General features: G+C 36.9%; 1 long non-coding RNA gene across 2 annotated transcripts in view; it reads left to right on the top strand.

Moving 5' to 3' along the window:
• LOC137856258 (uncharacterized) overlaps positions 1–14,570 on the top strand; it is a 98,874-nt gene extending 84,304 nt beyond the window's left edge. For both annotated transcript variants that reach the window (XR_011096317.1, XR_011096318.1), the window contains exon 3: positions 14,358–14,570. This is a non-coding gene — a long non-coding RNA (uncharacterized lncRNA). The remainder of the gene's footprint in view (positions 1–14,357) is intronic.
• Positions 14,571–26,433: the final 11,863 nt, after the last annotated feature.

The raw sequence follows: 26,433 nt of genomic DNA, 5'->3' as shown, positions 1-26,433 counted from the left end.
GGAAGAAATACTCTGCATTGTCATTAGACTGTGCTTGTGTATATGAATACATTCAAATGTGATTTAGATTAGGATATCCTCAGCTAAAAATTGCTAGATCTTTTAAAAAACATTTGTGCTCAGAATCTATTTTAGTGTCCTCTTTCAGCACCAAAAATAAAAGCTGATGCTGACAAGTTCAGAGGATAACAAGGATTCAAGACCATAAACCATTGGATTCAAAGCTGAAATAAAACTTCAAACCAGAAACTGCAACATAAAATAGTTAATTATTTTTAAAATACTTCAGACTCACATAAAACTCTATAGAAGTTCTCTGAAACAATATAGGAGTTTTTCTTCCTTTGCTAACAAAGACAAACGTTTATATTTAGTTGCTTTGGCATTTTTGCAGGGCAGTTTGGGGCTATCTTATTAAATAAGATTGCAGTCAATTATCTGCTTTATTGAGTATTTGTTTTCATTTGAGTGATCTTTGTACAGCTTGCTGGATAATTTTTATGTGGTGAGGAAACTCATTAGAGCTCTTACTATACCTGCTTGCTACAGTCTTACTCTTCTGAAACTGAAATATCCAACTAACGTGATCTGAATTTGATTGGAACTGTAAACCAGTGCAGCTACCTTTGCTTCATTAAAATGTAGAAAAGCATGTGCTTGTTTTCATTATAATTTATAATTACTTTTTTTTTTTCTTTTTTTCTGCTTGATGCAAATTGAAACTGGCCTTTATTCTGACATAGAAGATGCAGCATCAAATCAACAACTTTATTTTGTCACATGAAGCAGATGGTGAAGATCACAGAGATTTCCAAGAAAAGACAATGTAATTTCACTGCTAAATTACCCTTGCTGAAGGGCCTTACCTCCAGGAGCTGATAGGGAATACGACTTCTTGGTGTATTTCTTTCTTCAATGAGACTAGGCTTAGCTCACCAGAGACTAGGAATCTTGTTTCATTTTGCTGTTTAAAGTGCCAAAACCAGGCCAGGGTGGAGTTAGTGGGAATTTCATGGCTGATTTTAGTGGGCCTTCATTCACTCAATGATCTGTGTGATTTATTGCTGTGCATGAAATATGAGAAGAAATAATCAGGTGCAAAATTCCTGAGCTATTGAAGCCAGTGACAAAGCTTCCCCCAACACACTGAGGATCATTCAACCCTCTTCCGTGTTACAGGCAACAGTCATTCTGGGTCTTCAAAGGCCCAGTTTAAGAGATAAACAGTAGCTGGTTTTGCTTGGGGACAAGCAAGAAAGCAGAATGCATGTACCCAAACTTCAATGACAATGGAGTTTAAGCCTGTCTTGCTGTGTGCTTAGAGCCCTGACCTCAGTGAGAATGGAGTTTGTTCCTCAGCTTGTCTTTTCGAACTTTCAGGACACACTCTGATGGTATCCGGATATAGGCAGGTTTTCATACTGTTCCCCAAGTCACCTGATAAAGTTAAAAAAAAAAAGAGAAATTTTTAGACATAAACATCCTGGAACAGTGAGAACTACACAAAGTACAATGACTGATAACAGAAGTACATTCTGGAGGCTCACAGAAAGCTAACTTTTGATCCTAGGAAAACAAACAAACAAACAAAACCACCTGAGTTACTTTTTAAGGAGAGGGCCGCAATATTACAAGTTTTTCACTGCTGCATGTTCTGGGAATGAGACTGTCTGGAGGACATGCAGACAAAAAACATGAAGCAGAAAGTAAAAATGCATTTTTTTTTTTTTTCTCCACAAATGTGCGCTGCAAAAGAATGAATTGAGAGCCGGGTGGGCACCTGGCCACAAGGCGTTTTCTCATAGGTACCCACCCGTCTGGTAGGTTTGTCAGTAACCGGCAGAAAGCTGTCAAAAACTGACAAGACACTTGGAGATGCCACATCATGCAGTGAGGGCCGCCTGTATGCTCTGACTAAAATACTTTTTACAGCTGAATGTCTGCAAATAATTATCCTGAGGAAAGGCCAGGTTGATTTAAAAACCTGTTGGACCCTTCCTACAGCTTTCCAATTGTGGTTTGTGATGCATAGTGGCTAATTGAAGTAGCATGCCTTCTTCCATAAACCAGGAGCAACATTTGCTCATGCAAATATAAAAATATGAAAGCACAGAACTTCTCGGGGGCGGTTTGTGTGTTGGTGGCTTGGTTTTTGACGCTGTTCCAGCTGCACGTTTTAATCAGAAACCCGCTGGGGCTCCTGCTGGTTCTCCTGCCCGACCTCCTCAGCAGGCCTCCTGTCACCACCGCAGAGCAGAGGAGTCCAAGTTTGCAGGTCAATGATGCTCGCTGGTTTATTCACCACTTTGATATTGATATGTTGTAATAAGCTGCCACAAAGTTTCAGATTGTTTTAATTGGGGCTTTCTGCTTTATACATCGTTTTTTTGAAACAGAGGGAAAGTTGTGTTTTTTTGTTACACCTAATTATAATCAACAGTGGTGTTTAGAAGTCTGTTGTGGAGCTTTTTACATTTGCATAAGTGCAACACCTTTATGTAAATTTGTTTTCCTTGTGTGGCCAGGGCTTTCCAAACTTAGTTTGAATTTCTCCAACTTGTTAATTTTGACGCCTAAATTGGGAGTATCATACCTATCTCATTAAGTTCCCTGGTTCCTAGAGATGTTCAAATAGCATGTGAATTTCTTTCTGTATCTGAATCCCTTTCCAATTAGCAGAAGAGGAGCCTGGAATGAGATTAAGTGACAGAAGTTAGGAGACATGGATCTGTATCTGTGTACCTAAAATCAATTTCTTGTGTTTGGTTTTAATACCTGATTTGTTAGCTTGATTTTCCACTCTGCTGAGCACTCAGTGGTTTATTAGGGTCTTATTGTTCTATTCTGACTAAATCAGACAGATATTTTCATTTAGTTGCTTTGATATTTCTGCAGCAAAGTCTTGAAGAATGGATGGCAGAAATACCACTGTTGAAAATCAGGCCACCAACCTCTGTTTAAATGGTTTTAGAACCTTAGCTTTAGCCATGTAGCCTGGAAAATCTCTGATAAAGTTGCAGTTACTGTGTGTAAAGAGGATCAGATTACCTACAGGTGTGTGAGTATACATTCACATCAAATTGAGCCATAGTTTATTTAACTATTTCTTTCAGTGCTAGGATTTCATTAAATGACGTGTGAAGTTGTTCTTAAAAATTATTTCCACCTTTTGCTTGACTTTACATGATGGAAATGAAAAGATAGCTTGCAGACGTGTCTAATACCCAAGTATTTTCTTTAGCCTTTGCTCACCTGTGAGGGTGACAGGGTTGCCCGTTTCCTTACAAGAGCCCAGGCCACTTACTGCGTTCATTAATTTGGAAACAGGACATGGTCAACTGCAATCAAACATGCTTGTGAGCATAAGTGTCCTTAAATAATACGTAAAGTTTCATGGGATATGGGACTGGTTTAAAACTTCTAAAGTTAAGGGAGTTTTTCTATTGACTGCACCGCACATAATTCCAGTGACGAGAGGATAGTGAATCTAATGTGATGAAAGAGTATGAGCAAGTCTGTCACAAGACAGTTCAAAGTACAAGTACAGTCATTATCCCACTCCCTTTCATCGTGAGCGGTTTGTAGTGAGCAACCTTTTGATGGAATGGGATATCTAAATTGTAAAAGAAAGGCAGCAGTTCTCTGCAAGTTGCTTCCAGATATGTTTGCATGGCTTCAAGAGTGCTATATGAAGACAAAATTGAGTCTTTGCAGAAACTCAAGGGAAGTTTAATGTTAAATTCAGTGGATTCAGAAGTTTCTAATCCATTCTTTGACTTTTATAATGGCTACTTAGTGTATCACTGATTTTGATGAAACTAATGATAGACCAGAATTCTAACAACTATGTAAGCTATTTGCATTAATATGCTCTTTTCTTTCTTTCTTATGAGTGAAAGTGATTAAGTCAATCATTTTTAAGTTACTGTAGCTATGGAGTCACCGCAGTTAGTTCCCAGGTTGCATGCTATAGACTTAAAATGGCTTGTTAGAAAAAAATGAAAAAAAACAACCACTCCAATTTCTTAAAAGTCTAATACATTGCACTGTAACCAAGTCCAACTAGATGTACTTTTGTGGGATAATTTCAACAATAGGTACCATCTGCTTAATGTGTTCATAAAACCAAATATTAATTTCCTGGTAAATCAGTTGTAAACCAGAAAGTATTATTATTATTGCAATATTTTTTTTTTGCATAAGATAAACGTCTCACTGATTCAGAAGGTTAAAGTTTAGAATAAGAGCTGGCATTTACTTTTCTCTGCAATTTGGCTAAAATTAAATTGCCTGAACATGAATCCAAGTCATATTTTATCTTTCATTAAAACAGAAAAGACCTGGAAACAATCTGTAGACCACCAGGATGTCTGAAAGTTATTTTCCAGTTATAAAAATAAACTAGCCTTGAATTTATTCACCATCTGTCAGTCTTCTCTTCCTACCAAGGAGCTGAATTTTCAGACAGGTTACTTGCAATGGTAAAGAACAGCTGCAAGAAGCTAGAATACCAAGATTCCTTTAATTATATTAAGAGGCAGAGCAGCTTTTGGAAATTTGCAGTAGTTTAGTTGCAGTATCCAGGGAGGGATTTAATGTTTTCAGAATTGTGAAGAATGCACACATTTCCTACTGTGTCTGAACATCATTCAGAGGGGATGTAAATTAGCAGAGTGACTTTCACTTGCTTAATTGTCCTCTGCATCAGAGTCTGTGTACAGGGCTGGAACGAGTACCAGTGAAGCAAGAGAGAGTATTAATCTTGTTAAGGAAACTTTCAGTGGCAGACAAATATTGCTTTGCCTTCATAACCTTTGGGGTCCTACTGACTGTTGCTATCTTAACAGCAGTATGGTATTCAGTTTGAGAAAGTCAATCAGAAGGTGATTTTTTGTGCATGAACGAAGTGATGGTGATTGTTTGCAGGTGGGTGTGCCATGCCACACGTGTATACAAAGAGGCTGAGGTTTACAAGCAAGTTCTCTCTCATTCCCTTCAGGACACATCCGTAACAAGATTAAGGTCACCTCTACTGCAGAGAGGGATGTAATCAAGCAGTTTGTATACTGAGGTTCTTTTTCTGTTATAATTATTGTAAAGATATGTCAACATTAATGCACTCAGTAAACATAATGGTAACTGCATTTGAAAGAGCCCAAATCTTATTTTGACTGACGGGGATTGTTATCGACACAGAGAGCTGGCTCAAAAGGGGCTTCTCAATAAGCAAAGAGAAAGCTGGAGACTCAACAAAAAAAGGCCTCTACCTCCAAATGGATTTGTACCTGTATCCCATAATGGATTTGACTTCAGCGTAATAACAAATTAATGAGCCAAAAGACTGAGACCAAAACTGTCTGACCTTGAACTCTAAGAATGGCTGGTTGGATCTCCTTGGAAACCATTAGAAGTGTAAATGGAAAGCCCATCCCTGTACTGCACACTTACGTAGCAAACTGAGGAGAATTGCTTTCCAGAATGAATGAAGTGCAAGAATAGTTAAGGAATTATTTGAACAGCTCAAAGATAAATGATTTTATTTATTTATTTATTTATTTTTTTGTAAGTCTTTCATCTTAGTTCTTTTATTTGAGCAAAAGCAGATTATGATATATGCAGGAAACTACTGACAGACTTCACTACTCACCATACAGGAACATGGAAGGAAAAAAGGAGATGTGAAGTATGAAGCCATGATGTCTGACTTACAAAAATACCAGATTGTGCACCAGATTTATGAAGCAATGCAAATAACTTCCTTGCAATGAAATTAGAAGGATATGCCATATTTTTTGTAATGTTTTTAAGTATGCTGTTTTCTAAAGCTGTGCCACAAGTCTATCAGTTCTACAGCTTGAAGGGCTGTGTAGGTGAAAACATGTATGAGGACAGGCTGGATGGCTGGTAAATAATGTTTTCATGGAGTTCATTTGTGCTGCTGTTACTTGTGCTTCTACTATACAAGTTGTACTGCTTGCAGCAGAGGAATCCTCTGAGTATGCAGGCACAAAGGCTGAAGAACTGTTTGCCTGGTATTTTATAAAAATCTAAGGAGACAAGTCATTATTTGTACATTAGAAATACATCTCTGTTCTTCAGTCCCCTTGGTATCACTACTTGGCATGGAAATTCTGACCCTATTAACACTGACTGAGTCTGAGGTTTATTTTTGGAAGCTTTTAAAAAACATCTGGGGAATATCTTTCACTTTTAGTCATATACTGTGTCTTCTTTTTCAAGTCTTAAAGGTAAAATAAATCCCAGCGCTCTGCTTGGCCTTATGTGACTTCTGTATTAAAGTATATGTGTTCCCAATCTTATCTAGTTTTTGTGGGAGATAAAAATGGCCAAGTGATTTTGATAGATTTCAAAACCTTGGTTCATATCCCACTTCCTCTTAAACTTACCGATTTCAATTCACAATTTTGCAGGCTTCTCTGGAAAATTAAAAATATATCCTCGGCCTTCACGCTGTGTGCAGTATTTCATTTCAAATATGATGCTATGTCTAGCTTACTGCTGAGTCTTCAAGTGTTTTTATTGTGTATGGTTTTGGGGCAAGACTGAGTTTTGGAATATTGTACCACAGTTGTCCACATTAAAATACAGGCAGCCTACGCTAATAAAACAGATCTTTTCTTCTTCCCCTTAGAATTTCCATCAGGAAAGACAGAAATTGTTATTTTACAAACAGGCCCTTTCTTCCTGGAGTGTTATAGCCACAATTCAAGTTCATCCTTTCATCTGCCCTCCATACTTGCATCTCCTCTATTATATATTTTTTAAATGTTTATAGAAAATAAACAAATTAGATCAATTCGCATTCTCTGGTAGGACTGGGTGTCGGTTTGCTGTATCTTCTCAGCTCCCATTCTAGTTCCCTTCTTTCTTGAGTGTTGATTATAAAGTGGTAGGTAAAAGTGAGTAAAGAGCTCCAGTTTGTTCAGTAGTGTGGGACCATTCCCTGGTCACTGTCATGACTACTACCCAACTAGAAAGGCTAAGAAGGCCAGGCAAGCATTGCTAGACTACTCCCCACACAAGTCTTGTTGAAGTATTAAAAAAAAAAGCATTTTTTTTTGCCCTTAACCAAAGTGCAGAAATCTTACTGCAAGAAAGATTCGTCTCACAGTATTATGATCTGGCTTATGCTAATCCTAGCAATTTGAATAACCCTTGGATTTATCATCTAATTGTGCGGGGCTTACCTATTATTAATTCATAAATTTTCTTGGATATACTTTTAGCAAAACCATTAAATGGGAATTTTTCTAGCTAAAAAGAAATAAATAGAGCACCATAATCTCAAAGGAGCAGAGCTTCTTGAGCCAGCTTGCTGGGAAGCAGCTGAGCAGTAGCCAAATTAATTTGTTCTTTAGATCTTGCTACTCTGAAATTCCATATCACTCAAGATTACTCTACTTTGGTGATATTTGTTACCTTTTAAAACACCTACAACAACTGCAAGTGGGATTTTCTGAGATGATAAAAGAAGGTAAATGCTGAAACTCCACTAATTTGGAAAACGTGTTATGGAAATACATGCGATTTTTTTCAGGAAAAAAAAAAAGTTTTCTTATTTAAGAAAACTGTCCAGATATACTGAAGCCTCTTGCGTTGTTGCTCATTTTTTTTTTCCATTAAAATAATAGGGAAAATCAAAATGTTTCAGTTCAACTTTGTCAAAATGAGACATACCCACTTTAGTTTCAGAACTCATCTTCATCGGAAATTGTTTAAATTTGCTTTTTAAAGCAGAATAGAACCTGAGATTAAAATCCAATATCTCTTTTCATTTTTAACAATTGTTTCTTCAAAGTGTCTTGTGGAATCTGACAGAAACCTCCCCACAGCAGTTATTAACACAGCTCACGAAACCTATGCCTGTCTTTTAGGCTCATTGCAAATGTTCCTGGCCAATAGTAACTGCTTTTGCTGGGAACAAAGTAACCGTGTAGGGAATATTTTTGATTTTTTTTTTTTTTCTTAGCATCATTTTACAGGAGGAAATGAAGAGAAAATGGTGCATATACAAAGGTTTCCACAGTATTGCTGGCAAGATCAAAAGACCAGAGTTAATGACCATGTGGATGACAGTGAAAAACAATTTATTAATGTTATCTGCATTACAATGTATAAGAGTACTTTTGGGAATGAAGTAGAATTTATGGGACTGAAAATAAGTGAACCAAGATCAGGCAATAATTTATATTTGGACCAATACCTTAAGACCTGATTATCAACCGTTAAATAGTTAAATCCAGATTTTGAACTTTGGTCCCTCTCAAATATGTTACTTGATTTTCTGGAATGCAGAAGTCTTGTAGTTAAACGTTGGCTCATGTGTCTTTTGGTTTTTCATCCAATTAAGAATATTTGTAGTCTGCATCTGAAATCATTACTTGTTAGTTTTAATATTCACACAGTTAAATAAGACAAGAAATCATAGTATAAAGATAGATTTGCAATGTCAATACCTCAAATTTCAAGGACACAACTCTGTGACATTTGACTGTTTGCACTTGGTATTTGCACGTTTTAACATTTTTATTTTGTGAAGACTTTTGTGAAACATAAATATCCCACTGTTAAGCAAACATTAAAAAATTGAATTCATTTTCAACTCATATGGTTTATTTATGACTTTAGAGAACCATGCCATTCTCTACCCTAATGCTCAAACAATGTTTATTAGCAGTAGATATATAAGTGATATTTTTTGTGTTCAGTTTTGATTTATTTTTCTTTTTGTTCATTAGGAAGAATTCTTTCTGAATTAATAATGTTGCCAAGTCCAAGCCATCCAGAGACTTGCCTTGTAAAGGATTGGCCTTGTGGACAGCTGATGCACATATGGTATAAACACTTGAGTGCTCCTTCTGTTTTCCAGTTTGGAGACCCAGCTCTGAGCACGGTGTCAAGAAAGAACAATTGCCAGATAAAGCTTGTCTAGAAAATCAGTGCTCAGTCAGATGAAAGCAAGACAGATTTCCTTAATGCTCTGAATGGATAGCTTGTTTGATCATGTTGTCCAGCCCAAATTTACTGCACCCTTTATCTGACAGAGCTTATTGCAGATTCTCTATCACCCCTTTCAAGAAAGTGTTTCTAATGACTGCACTTTTTTTTTTGTTTTTTCACTTGGGTCATGCAGGCCCCCAGCCATACTCCAGGTAAATTGCGATTGGATGATATAATTTGCAATTGGATCTGACCCCTGCAACTTTTCTTATTTGACTCTAATAGTCCTAAATCTCACAAGTAGTCATTCTTGATGGAATATTCCATGACCTGGAAGCTGAAAAAAAGAAAAAGTCTAGATCTTGGTCCACAGTCTGAGATTTATTCTGAGCTGAGCCAGATAGGTTACTATGAATTTATTTTGTGGAGAATTCTGATTTCATAGTTCACACTGAACTGTGGGTAAAATTCTTTCCATAAATCACATTATTACTCTCCCAATGCTAAAGCTTTAGATGAGTGTATTGAGAAACCTAGTCAGGATGGGAAAGCGTGTGAATCCAGCTGCTCAGAAGACAAATTTGTTCCTTCAATCAGCACGGATTGGCCAGCTAAAATGATTGCACCTCCTTGACTGCATGGGAAAAGTCTAATATTGCTTCATGGTTTTAAGTTTTACAGGAAGGTGGTCTAAATTAAGGGTATCATAAAGTTTCTACTAAGCTTTTTTTGATGAGAAATTGTTAAAAGAGAAGAACTTTTTTGGTCTATTTATACTTTATTGGATCCTATACAAATACAAAATAATTGACAGTCACTTTTTCAGAGGAATAAATAGTTAATTTTCTTGTTTTTTTCTTCTCACAAATGTTGTTTTCTTTGGTCTTCCTGCTAAGTCACTTGGCCTAAGATCAGGAAATGTGTGTGGAAGACATTTTTTAAACTGGGCCTTTCATCAAAAACACCTTAAGGAGGAAATAAGGTTCCAGCTTACAACTTACACTAAACATTATAGTTATAATCCAAAGGAGAGATTTAGTGATGCCACTTGTTGATTGCAGTCTTCATAAGTCTACTTTCTGCTCTGAGACACTTTCAGATTTGTTACAAGCAGTATTCCCTGTTTGTCTGTCCCTTGACACTGTGGTGCTCCCTGTTAAACTTCTGTGAGGAACTGATCTTGGCTTCTTGAGGTGATACTTCCCTTTCCCTCCCTTTCTCTCTCCCCCCCACTTTTTATTTTTAAATTTAATATTGCTGAGGTGAGGCAGAAATACTTCCATGCTTTTGGAAATTGTGATTCACCTGTGCAATTTGAAAAAAGGAATCATCCAACTGACTTGGACAGGAAAACAGTGAGGAATTATTGAGACACTGCAGGTAATTTAATTAAAAATAGGATTTTTATGAGCACTGTTAATGTGTGCTACCTCAGCTAACCTGACAATAAAGGTTTTGCATGCTACAACGACATCTGGCACAGAATCACATGTAGGAATTATGCAGAGGCAATAAAAGGCACTTAATTAGCATTGCAAATAGTATTCTAACATTTATGAGATGTCTGCAAATTTGCATACAGATACGTAATTACATAATTTGCAGCTGTTGTGTTTGTTCCTTAAGACCTTGCCACTTTATTAGTAGAATATGTAAATCAGGAATTAATTCCTTTCATCATCTACTTTCTTAGTAGTCCATAAATATGTGGCAATTCATGAGAACTTGGTACAGCTCGTTTATCTGGCCCTTCTCATCTTGTCTCAGAATGGTGTTAAAACAAAACTGTATTCCTTGGCTTACTTTGCTCTAGCAGTCAATGTGCTTAAAGAGGTTTTAAAGCACATCTAAAGAGGTTTTAAGCACATCTCATTTATTATCATGTTTTTCTCCCCATTCATCTCTGAAATCTTAGTTTGTGGGGTCACACTGCAAATGTCTTTTGGTTTATTCTCTTCTAGATTTAAAGAGTTTTAAGTAAATATTAGTACTTTCTGATAGCGAGTTTTCTTGTGCTATAAGTAAACAGAGAAGACTGGGATGGAAGGATATCTGACCAAATAAGAGTGCTGTATAGGTAGCTTATTTAATTCAACATGAACCTGGGGAATTTGCCTAAAAAAAAAAGAAAATTGGACCAAATACTTAGCTAGAGGAAATATTGCCCAATATATGTGAGCAATAGATTTCTCTGCCTGAATAACCTTGGACAATTTTCACCTCTGTGCCAATGGAGAAGGACATGAAAAACATTTATCCAAACCAGCTTTCTTGAAATGTATTTGAATATTTGCTTCTATATAGTGTTAGCTGTATGAATACTTTTGTAGCACCTTTCTTGTATTTGGCTCAGGGATGGCTTGCAGAGATCCAGTGAGATAACAAAAGTTGGTTCTGGCTGCAGATTCTGAACACTCTGTTAAGCTAACGGAAGTAAGGAATAGAGAAAAATAAGTTAATTATTTTTATTTTTTTAACATGCTTTTCCTCGTGTGTTTTGACAGTGCTTTTACAATAATCATGGCATTGTCCCTTCCATCTAATGGAAGTTTCCATTTATGCTTGGGCCCTTTCAAGAAAGAAGTTCAAAGCAACAAGGGAGTTCAAAGCAGGAGGAAAGAAAAGCATTTTAGAAAATTGTGATTGTGTTCTCCCCCATGGAGAACTTAGAGACAACAAAGTTAATTTGTATTTGGAAATAGACTGGATTGCGGACTGTCAGTTCCTTTAGCACTCTTTCAATGGATAAAAGTGTTTTACAGTAATGTAGCCTGAAGTGTATTTTTGTTTATTGAGTATGTAATGACTTCTCATTACTTTATCTTGTAATCTAAATGACGTGTGCTAAATGACAATCTGTTTATACAATAAGTATAATTAACAATGAATATATCCTTATGAGTTTTGTTGCTGCATTGCCTTGGTATGATAATGGGAATTGAAAATGAAATCTTTCTGACCAGAATAACTGATCTGCCTTATAGATGTTTCCAGTGATGGTTTTTATGGAGGGAAGGAGGTTGTAGTAACTGAAAGAATAAAATAATAAGCTTGCATAAATGCACAAAGCAAAGAAAGGAGCAACAGACGTTTCTTTTCATATAAACCGAGTGGGTGAGCACAAGGGTGTCGTTCTCTTTGCTGACTGCTCCAGCAGTGTTGTTGCTGGTAGCAGCTCTGCTGAAAATAGAAAGAATGAACACAAGACCTGGCTTCATCTTGCTGTAGCTAGTCCTGGTTTACTACAGTTCATCTTTTCTTTTTTGAGGGGAGTTTGTTAAAGGATGAGTTGGCATCGACAGTACAGATGGTTCTGAGCTTTCTCTGCAGTAGTAACTGCAGAATGGAGAGCTGGGGGATCCAAATTCAGAGACTAAATCCTTATGACTCAAGGCTAGCACAGCCTAAATGGTCTAGGCTTGCTACCAGACAGACGTAGATGGAGAATGTGTCTTAGCTCAGTGCCTAATTTGCTTCTGAATACAAGCTGCTAAGGCTGTGTGGTGTCACACTAGGCCTCTGTTTTGTGGTAGAGAGATCTGTAATAACACAGAGATACTATCATTCACCCAGCAGTACATATATACTACACTTTTTTTTCAGGACCTTATGACACTTAAGTGAACAAAGAGAATTTCCTTGAAGTGAGGTGTCTTTGTGGTAGCATGGATGTCCTCTCCCTTCCTTCACCTTTGCAGCTGCTGCCTGTGTGCACAAACTTGGGTCAAGCAGGTGGCACGGCAAGTCTCTGACCTGCTTTCCCTCCTCTCTGTTGTCAGATCTGTTGCAGCCCCCAGGTTTACTGGTATAAATTGGAGGTGCCTGTAGGCAGTATCAGTGGTGGCACAGCTCTGAGAAGCTGAGGAGAAGAGCTGAAATGCTGGCGTTGTCACTTGTCCTGCTGGCCCTCCTGACCTGGCTTGAGCTCTGGTGCCTTTTGTGAGGATTCTGTGTGCTAAATTTTAAATCACCTATAAAGGTGATTTAAAGAAGGGCAGGGAGTGACACAGTGTCACGGAGAGGGAATTGTACAAAGTAATGGAGTTTGAGAACATGGCAAACTACCTGGGCAGGGGCTGACTTTGTATCAGCCTGTTGTACAGACCTGAGGACAGAGGCCTCAGTCACGTCTGGGGTCTCCGAGCTGCTACTTTGATGCAAAGACAAGGCCAGGAACATTCAGTGATGAATCCGTGTGGCTGCCCTTTTTCATGTGAGATATAAATCCTGCAGCTCCGGATGGATGACGATTAAGGTTTTATTTCATCTTATAATGGTATTTCTGCTTTTGTTTTCTGGTTCTTATAGCTAGAGCTACTAATAGGCACAGTGACATGGGATGTTCCCTTGAACTAAAAGGTCCACGACATTTTTTCTCCTAATTAAGCTATGTGTTTCTAAGGCATACAGCAGAGTTTTCTCTCTTTAAAAGGCATGGGAGTTCCTAGTGTTTTAATCCAGTGTCTGAAGTTTTTTACGTCTTGAAAGAGATTCTTTTGAAGATGATAACTGATTTTTTTTTGCCAGTGCCATGCCACATCCCAAATCTAGGACAAAGCAATTAGAAACACGTCTTTTGTCAGCTGAAAAAGCCTAGCACAACGGAGTGGATGTGTCTGGAAACTTAGGCTTTTGCAGACAGTAGGCTGAGGAGAGAAATCAGTGATACATTCCGTCTGCAATGCTAGGGCCAGACAGGAGGTGACTCAACCTGTGACCAGATGCCTTCCTTTCTAAGGGCTGTAGAAATTTCAGCTTCACAGTGGTCTGTCTTGGTCTAGCTCTGGCTTTTTTTTTTTTTTTTCCCCTGGATGTTCCCATGTTATTAATAGTAAAGGAAAGAATCTACACAAAATCATTCTTTACTGAGCTGATGAAAAGAAACTGTAGTTACATATGTTTCTGTGGCAGTTGGCATGGTCCTGGTCTTGTCTGTCATCTCTAGATACCCTTCTTATATGAAACACTGAACTCCTGCTGTGCGAGCCAAAGAAATAATTTCCTTCCTTTTAGTCAAGAGTAGATAGTGGAGAAATTCCACTATCAATTTAATTCATCAGCTTCAGTGGCTGTATTTCAAATTTAATAGTTTTCAAATATATTTCTAATTTGCTGCTAAGAAAATTAAAATAGAATTCACAAATGCCTTGCCAAAGGCAGTGTTCAATACAAACTAATCTGCAGCTCAGGAAGGGATTCAATTTTTTTTTTGTCCATAACTGCACATAATTAGTGTGTCTGCAACAAGCATGTAATTTTTATTATCTGTAAAGAGTTTGGCAGAGGGAATACATCATTACCTGCACATCTAATAATGTGCAGTGCTACAATTCATTTTCTGAGACGCCATGCGTACTGAAGAAAAGTATTGACTTTATCTTTTTCTTTTTTTATAGGCATAGTAGAAGCCTAGCAGTCTGAAGCAGATAAAAAAATAAGAATGAGCAATATGTTGGAATGACAATTATATAAACAATGAACATTAGTGCACAACAACATAATCCAGTCCCAAGGTCCAATGAATAGCTGCATGCTTCAAAGACTCTGGGCATGTCAGGCAACAAAAAAGTACACTCCGGTCACCATCCAGCAACCTTGAATATGGATCTGTAAGTGTTTTTATGCATATACATTTAAAATAGCATAAATGAATGGCAAAAGACCCAGCCATGAGTAAATATAGCATTGCTTTTTACTGTTGACCTTTGAGCCTAAATCATATAGTCTCTTAAATGTGTAATTTTACTATGAAATGGGATAAGCTATCTTGTTAACTTATGGATGTAACTGCGGATAGAATTTTATATTCCTTTTATCTGAAGGGAAAATGACATTTTTGCTGTTGCTGTTCTTAGTTTATTTTAAAGCATTTCTTTCTCACATATTGCTCTGAATATGAAAAAGAGCAGAGGGAAGAAAATGTTCTAAAAACAAATTGTGTGAAAAGGACATTTCTATGAAAGGAAATTCTCTAGATAAATACTTAGAGGTGAAATACTAAAGGCTCTTCAGTAAATAAATATTCCATTACAAACCTTGGAGCTGGAAGTACCTTCTTCAGGTAAGGACGTTCAGTCAGTCTGATCATATCTTCAGGAGACCACTGGTGGAAACCAGTCTTCATTGCTGGGGGAAAGTTGATTTCTCCCGTAGAGAAATCTGCAGAATCTAAGGTAATGGTCTAAGGTAATATAATTCTTTTAGGTTGCTAAAAGTGCGTTTAGTTCATCAACCAATTTCTGCACAGTTATCATATTATGAATGCAATTACAAAGTGGGAAATTCCCTCTTCTGTCTTAATGGATGCTAAAATAGTATTTCATGGCTTATAGGGGTACCAAAAAGACAAAAAAAAAAATTATCTAGTCTAGTTAGATGAATTGGCCACTTCCTTCTATGATTGTCAATGGGTACAGCTTTAGACTTTTAGATTTTCCAGATGTGTAAATGATCTCAGCATTTCAGACAGAGAATGTCGATGTTCCACTTCATATGCATGAAGATGACTGTTAATATATATATTATAATTTCTTTGGTTTGGGTATTTTTTATGAAATCTGCTCATGTAAGAAAAAAAGAGAGCACGTATAATAGTATTGTAAAATAAATATCCTCTTTATCATCATACACTGAAAGCTTTAAAATTAAAGCATTATGCAGAGTTTGAGATAGAATAAACCTTCTTTCATGAAAATATCCATTATGCCCATAGGAAAATATTAACTGTCCAAAATTCTCCATTGATTTTTGCTGTATGTGTACATTTTTATTCCTTTATTAGGACTTTCATTCTTCTTTATAATACATACATATTATTTTATTACTGGTATTACTTGGGACTAATACTATGAAGAAATGTTTTTGCTCCGATTTTTAGGAATATCAGTTGTAATGTCTAAGCAACCTGATTTTTACAGACTGAATATCTTAAATCAGGAATTAAAAAAAATTACAACACTACAAATAGTGATCTGCTATGTAAAGTCATTGCCTTAATTCTTTTTTCTATTTATTCTTTCAAATTTTTGCTTTCCTTTTCATTAACTGCCAATATTTTTCAAGCTTTCTCAGGAACTGCAATTATGCTTAGGATGTGAAGATATAAATAATATTAAACCTATGTTTATTAAAACTAAAAAAATAATAATTCTATGGAGCCTCGCCATTCTATTTTTAATACTTTTTTATTTGCTCAGTTGATGCAGTAATGCATGAAGATTAAAAAATTAAACATCTTTTCACTAAAGAAAACCACTACATACTGATATTTTACCAAGGGAAGTTCCAGAACATTACAGTTGCTAAAGCCTTACATATAACTATTTTTTTCTATAATTAACTGTCATTTATAAATAATTAGGTACTAGATAAATTTCAATGACTCCAGAAGGTACATTTTTATCTGAACTTGCAATTTCATTACCTGAAAGGGGAGCAATTATTTTGAGGCTTTTGATCAAACACGGTGCCTGAAATCAGCTGTTATTTCAGAAACAGTAACTACTGGTAAAACCCCTCAGTCAAAACTGAAATTCAGGGAGCTATTCAGTGAGATAAACTGCAAAATTACAACCCATTCCTCTGAGATTCTATGCACCAACAGTTAGCCTTAAGTGATTCAATCATGGCTAATTACATATTATCACTCCTGATCTTTAACATTTCAATCAACCTTTAGTTGTGCTGTTTATATATAATTTGTCTCTGTTTATGGTTTTATGTGATCATTATGCCAACCTTCATTTAATTAAAACTGGAATGGTGGAGGCTTTGCTGCATCATTCTTATCTTTTAGATACTTTGGTGTAGAAATTACCTCTGGACTTGAATGTTGAGAAGTGCTGACAGCATGACTTAAAGGCTGTTCAGCATGTGAACATATGTATATGTATAAAGATCCTGTGTGGCCAATGCAAAATAATCATCTTCCAATGGTTTTATGATTTGGCTAACAAAATATTTTTAACATTTTTACACAAAGGCTATTTAAGATATTCCTATCTTTTTTTTGTGTCCTCCGCTTCTGTTTTGGCTCAGCAGCCTCTCTTTTCAGCTGCCTCTCTGTAGTTAGCTGTCTTTCACTGGACTGATGGGAAGGACAGAGGGCAAAGCAAACATCTCTGCTTGCCAAATACGACCAGTTGGATTGGGCAACCTGGAGTAGAGTGAAGTGCTGAAATACATAATGTAATTATGACCAGCAATATTGCAGCTGCACACTGTTCAGTTATACCAGCCTGACGCTGCAGTCAAGCTTATGATACATACTGAAAGGAAGGGTTTGCTAGCTTGCATGATACTAGCTCAGTGCTAGTGTGACTGCTCTTCCTGGGTTCTAGGAAAAGGTTATACTGTGCTTCCCTGTCTCTGAGACATGCTCCTCTCTGTACAGACAGCTCTGGGATCAGTGGATCATCTTCACTCTGTGGAGCAGATATACCCTTAGCATCCCTTAAGCCATCAAATCTGTGGCTGTGAATCAAAAATTTAGAGTCCTCATATTGTATGTGGGAAGAGCTAGATACCACAGAGCAGCACTGATAGGAGCCAGTAATGGAAGGAGGGATTTTCAAAATGTGTTTACCCCGGATGTCTGATTCTTTTGGTTCTCTGACTGGTGGATTGGAGTAGGGCACCTTCTTGCACTTGGGAGTCTTCAGACAAGAAAACTCTTGGAATTAAACTTTAAAGGCATGCCTGCTTTTTCAGAAAAATCAGGTCTGTAGAGACCCCAACTTTCCTCTTCCTTGTGACCTCTTTTAGTTCACTCTTCACTTTGTGCAGGTGGTATCCTTCCCCTTCCAAAACAGTGGCACACTTGCACACTTCTTTCAGTGAAGCTGACAGATACCAAAACTTAAATGTATCGGGTGAATGTTGATGGGTTGAGTGTGAGATAGATGTGCCCAGCCTATTCTGGAGTTGTAGAGGGGCCTCTAGACTGTTGGTTTGTGCCACAGCCTTGCACGACTTATTCAGGGTGGGAGGGATGCTTTTAAAACACCAGACGGTAAAAATAGAACAATTTAGAAACCAGGGGGTAATACATAGGCATGAGACACCTGAACTGTAATTTTCTGTTTGATTTCAAACATTTTTATGTTTGTGAGTACAAAGCTGGCTTGTGAAAATTCTAGACAGAAAAGTGATGAGTGGGTGGGGAGGAAACACCGTTCCTGGCAGCATGCAAAGCTAATAATGCAAACAACAGTGCAGCTTGAGCTACTTCTATGCAGCACTCTCCTGTTCTTTGTGAACTTGTGGTTTGGATCTCTGCTGGTTTAGGGATCACTGTGCTGCACTCCACTTCATGATGTAGATGAGCTGCCAGGATTGCCTGTCTGCCTAAATCCTGTCTGAGGTGTCTTTGTAAAACACTGAGACTATACCTAGAGCCAAACTTTTGTTTTAAACCACTTTTAGCATCTTCTGAATGTTAACCACAGTCTGAATGAATGACTCCCAGCTGTGAATGTATCGACTGCAAAACAAACCCTGAAGTCATTCACTGCAAGTTTCAGACAGAATCAAACAGAAGTTTAGTTGTGGCAAAACAAAACAAGTAAAAACTGTTTACAGTTTTCTTACTGCAAAGATCTGCAATGATGACCTCCCACAGGGGTTCAAAGCCATGGTCCTTAATCCATGTTTATGTAGTTGAGTTCATTGGCATTGATTTTCGGAAATCTCAAAACGTCGGCTCTCATGGGAATGGCTGAGTACTGAACATTTACAGATACACTCTATAATACAGATTTTTGATGATAGGTGTGATATCCTGTAAGAAAAAATGGCCTATATTTTTGCCATTTTTGACCAAGAAATTATAAAGTGTAAATAGTAAATATGAACAATGCAAATGCAAGCATAAAGTATTACTGTGCAATTACTGTTGGAAACATTTCTGTTAATACTTGGGGCAGCGACACAAAATGCTTTCTCCTTGGATGAAATGCTTTCTCAGGAACTCCTGAGAGTTGTTCTATAGTTCCTGAGGTTGTTCTAAAAACAATCTGTTTTGACCTCATGATCAAAGAAGCTTTGGCCATACTTTGAAGGGAAGGCAAGAGGAAAGGGACTCCTTTCTCTCACGTAGGTCTCTTGGGTGAGAAGGAGAAGACGAATGCTTGGAAAGAAGACTGTATTTTAGTTTGAATGATAAATTTTGAAGTTTTATGACTGAAGATATTTTTTTCCTTTTATATTACTTTTGTAAAACTTCAATTAGCAGGAATAATTTAGGTAATGCACGAAGTACTTTCAAATGTTGTCCTTATTTGAGTAACCCTTTTTGCTATGCTTCATTTTTCCAAGTATTAGTTCAAATCTGGACAAGACCGACTGAATGTCTTTGGTGATAAGTCCCTGCATGGCTAAGAAATGAATGCCTTTCAGTTTGGTCTTGTTCACTCAGTGATCTGCTGGAGGCAATTATGGAATTTTTGGATCTGACCTAGAATTTTTCTCTACTAAAGTGTAATAGGCCACATTACTGCTGGAGATTTTAAGTGCCTCTGCTCTAAACAGGCAGCCTCAACACTGATAAACTCTCTGTCTCAGATGAAGGGAGGCAATTTTTCAATTTTCCATTTATTATTCTCTCAAACATTTCTGTAAGACTAAAATTATTAAAAAAACTATGGTAATACAATTACGGTGTAATTGCAGTCACATTTCATAATGAAAGAGGCATTTTCTTTATCAAACATGACACAAATTGCTCATTTTGTGTGTATGTATATGGGAGGGGGGGTTGTTAGGGGGAGTAGGGGTTCTCTGTGGAAGATGAATATTTGTATGCATTCTGGAAAAGATACAAATTCACGATTACGTCTTATCAGTGGTTATTCACAGGATGGTGTGGCTACCATCTTTCTCTTGTTTGCCAGACATTGTTATACCAGAGGAAGAACCAATCCACACATGGCTTGCACCACATAGCTTTCCTCTAAGCATCCACAACTCAGTATATCCAGGGAAAAGATCCTGGGCTTTTGGAGTTTTTAAAAGATGTGCATGCCCATGTTGCTGCTTTTCTTTTTACAAAAGAAGCATTAAAGTAAATGTTAAAAATGTGTATGTCAGAATTGATTTTTGTACCTCAGAATAACTATTTTGCAGGAATTGGAAAGCACTTCAATAAAAATTTAGAAAACATTTTTACTGGCAGGAAGTCACCTGTCCAAGAATTACTGTCATGTCCAACTCTTTCTGTATTAAAAACAAATGTTCCATGGCATTTCACTACACAGCTTATACACCTTATCTAGATGTAATTTCTAACAGATTCCCACTTGCTCTGCAAACATAAGTTTGTAGGTACTCACTTGCTTACCCCAAGAGGCAGTTTTATAAGTGAATGAAAATCAGTTCAAACCAAACTATTTTTTCCATCACTTTATACCTTAGCAAACTGATACTGACTAAATGGGATGAAGTTAATGCAGACTGTTTACAATGTATGGCACCTCTTTTCCCATCTCTATATATTCTATCAATATCTCTTTTTAAAATGTAATATCTCTCTTTTTAATGTAGTTTGTTATCCAAAGTTTAAAAATTATTTGTTTCCTCAATAAGGTGCACGCGAGGATAAATCCAAGAGCTGGCAAAATGTGACAGTTAATATTCATCTTCAGTATTTCTGAAAATGTATTACTTGAGCAGCCAAGTGCATATTACCTGAAAAAATATATATGCATAATCTAGTATTAATAATTGTAAAATATTGAAGATCAAATTATGGCTGCCCTGCTGCAGTTTTACTATGATTTGAATGGCCAGTAGAAAGCTCTACATGTTTCTTGTATAATTGGGAAGCACAGTATGTTACCTGCATTTCTTTAGCTTAGGGAGCTTTGGCCAAGCATACTGGAAAGAAAACAAACCTGGCCTAAGCTCTGTTCACATAAAAATAGTAGTTTAGAGATGGAGGGCTGAACAAGCACAAAACACTGCTTTTCAGAAGTTATTTTAACACCTCAAAAATGTATGTGTTGCAGGATCTAGTATCTTTTTTTTTTTTTTTTTTAACTAGAAAATCTTTTTTATCTATTGCTTGCTTTCTGTATTCCAACATTCTTTATTATATAGCCCATTTCATTTACATAAATTGCCTCCTTCTCTGGGTATGGAAGAATTTGTAGACTAGTGTGTTTAACAAAGGCTGTTTTTCAGTCCACATGAACTGGTCTTGCTCAGAATTCGATTCCTGAATTTTCTCTATCAGCATGGAGAGCCAGAACTCTGGTCTACATCACTGGCTGAATATTCCAAGAGTGTTAGAGTTTAAACTCTGAAATTAAAGCTTCAGGTGAGATAGAGACCTTTATTTAAGTAGACAAATCAGTAAAGGTGGGTTGGGTTGTGCTCTTACATTTAGCATGTCCTGTGTGAAGTCAGACAGTTCATCTGTCAGTTCTTCAACTAGAATCCTTTAGAGATGCAAACTAAAGTTCCAGAAGATGGAAAACTTTAAGCAAATTACAGAGATACTCACGTTTGTAATCAAAACAACAGCTTTTTTATCTGATAAACTGTATTTTTCCTCAAATTATTCTGAAACGCATCATTGTGCTCAGTTTACATGTATTTGCAAAGTTGACTATTCCCAATGATCCATTACCACTTTAGACCTGATACACATAAAATCAAGTCTGAAGAAGAGGGAAATGTGATTTTTCAGTGTATTTGCCTCCAAAATTCTTGTCAAGAAAATTGAAAAAAAACATCTCCAGCTTCCTGAATCTAGGAGACATTCACTGCTTTTCCACTAGCCAACACAGAGGAGTTCCTGTGTGTGCACTGAAATTACCAGGATATTCAATACTTATTAGAGAGCTCCTGATCTATTTTGTTTTATGACTCAGCAACTTTGTGTTTTGAATCCTCATACAGAAGAACGTAGGAACAGCATCACAAAAGGGCTCCTCAGAAGATACGTTTGCCAACCTATAGACATGTAATCAATAAAATACAATTCTCTTTATCTCTGCAGATATGCAGAAATATAAAATAGTATTCTAATATTGCCTGTTCCATTTTCCCCAGTTGAATAGCTTCCCCTTTTCATCCATAGATGCACAATAAGTTTCTCTATTTCCATCTTCACAGCATGAGCCCATATGGTGGAAACCTCTGGACTATTTTACTGCAGCTCTGCACAGCCACTTCAGTAGGTTTTTATATACTTGAACCTGAATAACAGATAATGCCATAGTCAAAGTGGTTAGGAACACAGGAATGATGTACGTCTTCAAATCATTGAATCCAGTTCAAGAATCCAATTCCACTTCAAGAATCATCTAATCTAATCACATTTAAGTTGAAGAGATTTTCTTTAGTCCTAGTTCCTGCATTAGGAATTTGTGCTGTCAGTTTACTCCTCAAGAGCTAAAAAGCCTCTCTTCCCCAGATCTTTCTGCTACCCCTTCCCCGAGTCTGATTAATGGTTTGACCATGGATGGTAGAGTGTTACAGATCTAGTCACAGTAGTGCAGTTCTTAATTTTTCCCCAGTTCTGTCTTGGAAATGCCTCTTACACATTCCACTTCTGTCTGTTTTCATATGCACATAACACTGCTGTCACACAGTTCTCCAATGATTACTTAGTAAACTCACATTTTTTCCTTCTTATGTAGTTTCCGGTATAGGATGAACCAGCTTCTAATGAATAATAATTCTTTTTAGCTCTGAAAGATATAACCTTTCATGTTTTCCTTTATCCCATACTTTCTGTTCTAGTGCTCAAGATCATTCAGTTCTTCCTTTATGCTATTCTGTATCTTTTTTTTGCATAAGTGAAGTTTCCTAACATGTTGTCACCAAATTTAATTGGCACATCTCTCACTTTTTCCTTTCTGTGACAAGCTTATTAGTGACAATATGAAAATAAGAGTAATACTCAGAGAACTCTGTTGGTAATCCCTGTATATCCTATGTCATCAGTACTTGTCTCAGTTTCAATATTTTCTGCCCCCCTGTCTTTTATATTTATTTTATTAATCCTTCTGTTTTCCTGCTAAATGGGTAACCATCTGTTCTAATTAATAGTAAAATATTATTAACCATGCTTAATATTAATTGTCTAATATCATATACAAATAATTAATAATTACTCTTAATTATTAACTGTTCAGGAAGTAAAACTAATAATCAATTGATTATTAATTAGAGAGGAATTTCAATGCTTGTCAAGTCCAGAGAGATTAGATCTACAGCATTTCTGATAGGATATGAGTTAATTTATCAAAGAAAGTCAGTTTATCAAAGAAAGATATTGGATGAGGGTGATGTGATCAAATTTAGCAGATACTTGCTATCTTCTATCCACCTAACATAATCAAAGAAAGTTCCTTCAGATCAGTTTGATTCAGTTTCCAGGTTATGGAAATGCTAGGGGCAATGGAAAGGTGAAAAGACTCATCAAAATTGAAGAGGCATAAAACCAAATTCCCTTGGTTTGTGTATTATTTAGGAAATGCAAACATGACATTTCCCACTCTTTCTCATAGTCATTTCATGGACGTTTCTAGAGCTATTGATTTGGTCTTACAGGCTAAAGTCTATTAAAGTAGAAATCTTCATATAGTTTGCTCATTGAGTGGGTGTAGTCAGTATGCTTTTCTCTCCTGTAATTTTTTTTGTTTGTTTTGGTTTTTAAGACATGTCTGCCCAAGCAGCTGTGAAGCAGGAGAGTCCTAAAAGTATGGAATGACGATACCAGACATAACAGGACATTTTCTCACTAACCTTTTAATAAGCATGACATTCCTTAGTTTTTGCCGTTTTCCCCCCTCTTGGCCTACTTTTGACTTCTACACCATTATTACCCTCACATAAATACTTGGTTTCATCTGTACTGCTCCCTCCTCATACAGGAAAGGTCTTCCTGGCCATTGTAAATGTTCATCACCAAAGCTAATTCCCTTCTAAGTATGGAGCTTCTGTTTGGATTAAAGCATTGTTGTACGATGATTAAAAACACTTACATGTATTCATTCTTTCAGCTCCTGTATTCCGATCTATGAGGCAGTTTTGGAATGCTGTGACTGTTTTGATAGCCTGTCATTATGTTGTTTTGATCCTTCATATGCTTCAGTGCTTAACCTGATTATTATTTATGTCAAAACCAGTAAATGAACAGCTTTATATTCACACTTTTAGGACAGCTTTCACAGTCTGACAGCTCAGTCAGTAATTCATTCATTCACTCCAGAGCACTTACTCAAGTGCTTATTGGAGGGAAATTCACAGTGTGCTAGCAAAGAAAATAAAGGCAGTGATAATGGCATAATTTCATCTGAGGTAGTTTCTGAATATGTAGGTTTAATACTTTAAGATCCCTTGTCACCCATAACCTAAGATATATTTAAGACTCAGCTTGCAGAAACAGTGTCCAGCGTCTTGGAGAACTGTTTGCAGTATTGTTTGATTTGCTGCGTAGGGCAATTTTTTCTCTAACTTTTTGTTTTCTTGATTATATTCTTGCCCGGATTACTGTTGCATTGCCCATTGTATTCTAGATAAGAATCTGTGTGTCTCAGAATATATTTCCAGTAAATACATTTGCTGAGATAGCTATGTCAATTGAGAGTTTGAAATTGCATAATCTCTGATGCCAACAAAACCTACTAGTTTAAGTGTTGTTAAAACAACAGAACCGAGTTTCTTAAAAATCACAGATATGTGGGGCTTATGCACTGAAACAGAGCATAGCTTTCTTAGGATAACCACATTCATGGTGTTTATATAGGTATGTTTATAATCCCTTACCTATAAAAGGCAGTCATCACTGATAGCTTTGCCCAAATCAAATAGTCTGTCTTCATAATCTGTCAATAATTACACCTTCAGTAAAAACAAAAAAGCCAGAGCCTCGTGCAAGTCTGGTCTTGTGAAAAACACCATTCTTCGTGAGTCTGGAGACTTAGAAAAAAAATCGATTCCATTCCCTAGCAGGAATGCTAAGTAGAACCCTGTCAAATTATTGATACTGGAGAAGGAGAGCCCAGTGATTGACCAGCAGGGGCTGTATCCAGCACATGAATACCAGAAGATAGGAATGTAAGCTTTTAGGCCCATGACATGGTTGTGGTTTTGCAAAGGTCCCTGTTCAGTGCTGTGCTGCATCACACCTCGGTGTGTATATGTTAAATAGAAATCTCTGGTAAATGAATAAAAATATCTCAATAAACTTCTTAATCTAATCTATCTTTTGGGAATGGCAATGACACTGATAGAATGTTACCTAGCAAATATAATTTCTGGAGTGTCAAGACCAATGTCCTCTAAGCATGACACACTATCATGAAATGGATGGTGGAAGTTTTTAGCAGATGATGTATATATGTGTAACTAAGAGTGATTGCGCGAGCAAGGTACCTCACTCTTCTCAGTCACCTGAGCACCTGCTGGATAGCTGTGCCACAGCTGAAGCCTTATTGAGTAATTCAGCATCCAGGGCATTTTATTATTTTCCTTCTGTGCATAATATTAGGCAATAATATTTAGTTGCTGCTTTTTCTGTCCCAAATCTGATGTGTTTCAGTGAGATCTTTCATAATGAGCAGAATAAAGTCCTGCATTCCCTAACAGCACCTTGCCATCCCTCTATGTGCTATACCAGCATGTAAGGTTTGCCTGAAAAACACCTGTCATGTGGAACTGGAATGTGGCTAAAATATTTGTTAAAGGTTATATCGTTGAAAACTGCTGCCAAATACATTTATTTTTAGAGGTCTGCAGGAGCTGGACAAAGTTCTTTCATTCCAGTTGCATGTTGTGTTTTCATTGACACCTCATTAAGGTAAAATGAAGGGACATAGTTGATACTTTTGCACATTTGGCGTTAAAGGCCCTGTAAAACTGGCTGACTCCTGCAAAAATATGTTGACTTGCATGAAGATAGGCTCATGTAATGCAGGACAGACAGGAAATGGTATTACTGGTCTCGTGGTGACTGAGTACTGATGGACATACGAGGGAAAATTTTTTGAGATTATTTCAGTGGGTGTGAAGGGTATAATGGGAAAGGCAAATAGACCATGGCAGGATTCCATAAGGGCAAATTTAAGATGAAACCTGTGTATTATAATAGTGAAATGAACTGAATGAGGTGAACCGTATAAAAGTAATGCTTCTCATAGTGTTATCACACTATTATGAGTTGTTGGTGAACAGAAAATGTGATGCTGCCGTTATCGCCCTTTAAGACAGTATTTACTGCTCTACTTTTTTTTTTCTTCTTTTTTTTTAAACTTGATCTTTACTTGTCGTACTTCATTTTTTGAATCCATTGTAGATACGTGGAGAAATATGTGACTCCATTGGAGCGGTCAGTCTGAGTAAATAGAAGAGGGCCATGGCACCAACTTGAGCTCTGGCCTAAGGCCCTGCTTAGCTGTTAACATATTTTGTGGTATGGATTTCCATGTTAGCATTCCAATTAGCATTCTTCTAGAAAGTGTGTGA

This window comes from Anas acuta, chromosome 4 (assembly GCF_963932015.1).
Source record: "Anas acuta chromosome 4, bAnaAcu1.1, whole genome shotgun sequence".
Lineage (NCBI taxonomy): Eukaryota > Metazoa > Chordata > Aves > Anseriformes > Anatidae > Anas > Anas acuta.
Note: the sequence above shows the minus strand (reverse complement) of the source record. Positions and strands in the feature narration are given on the sequence as shown.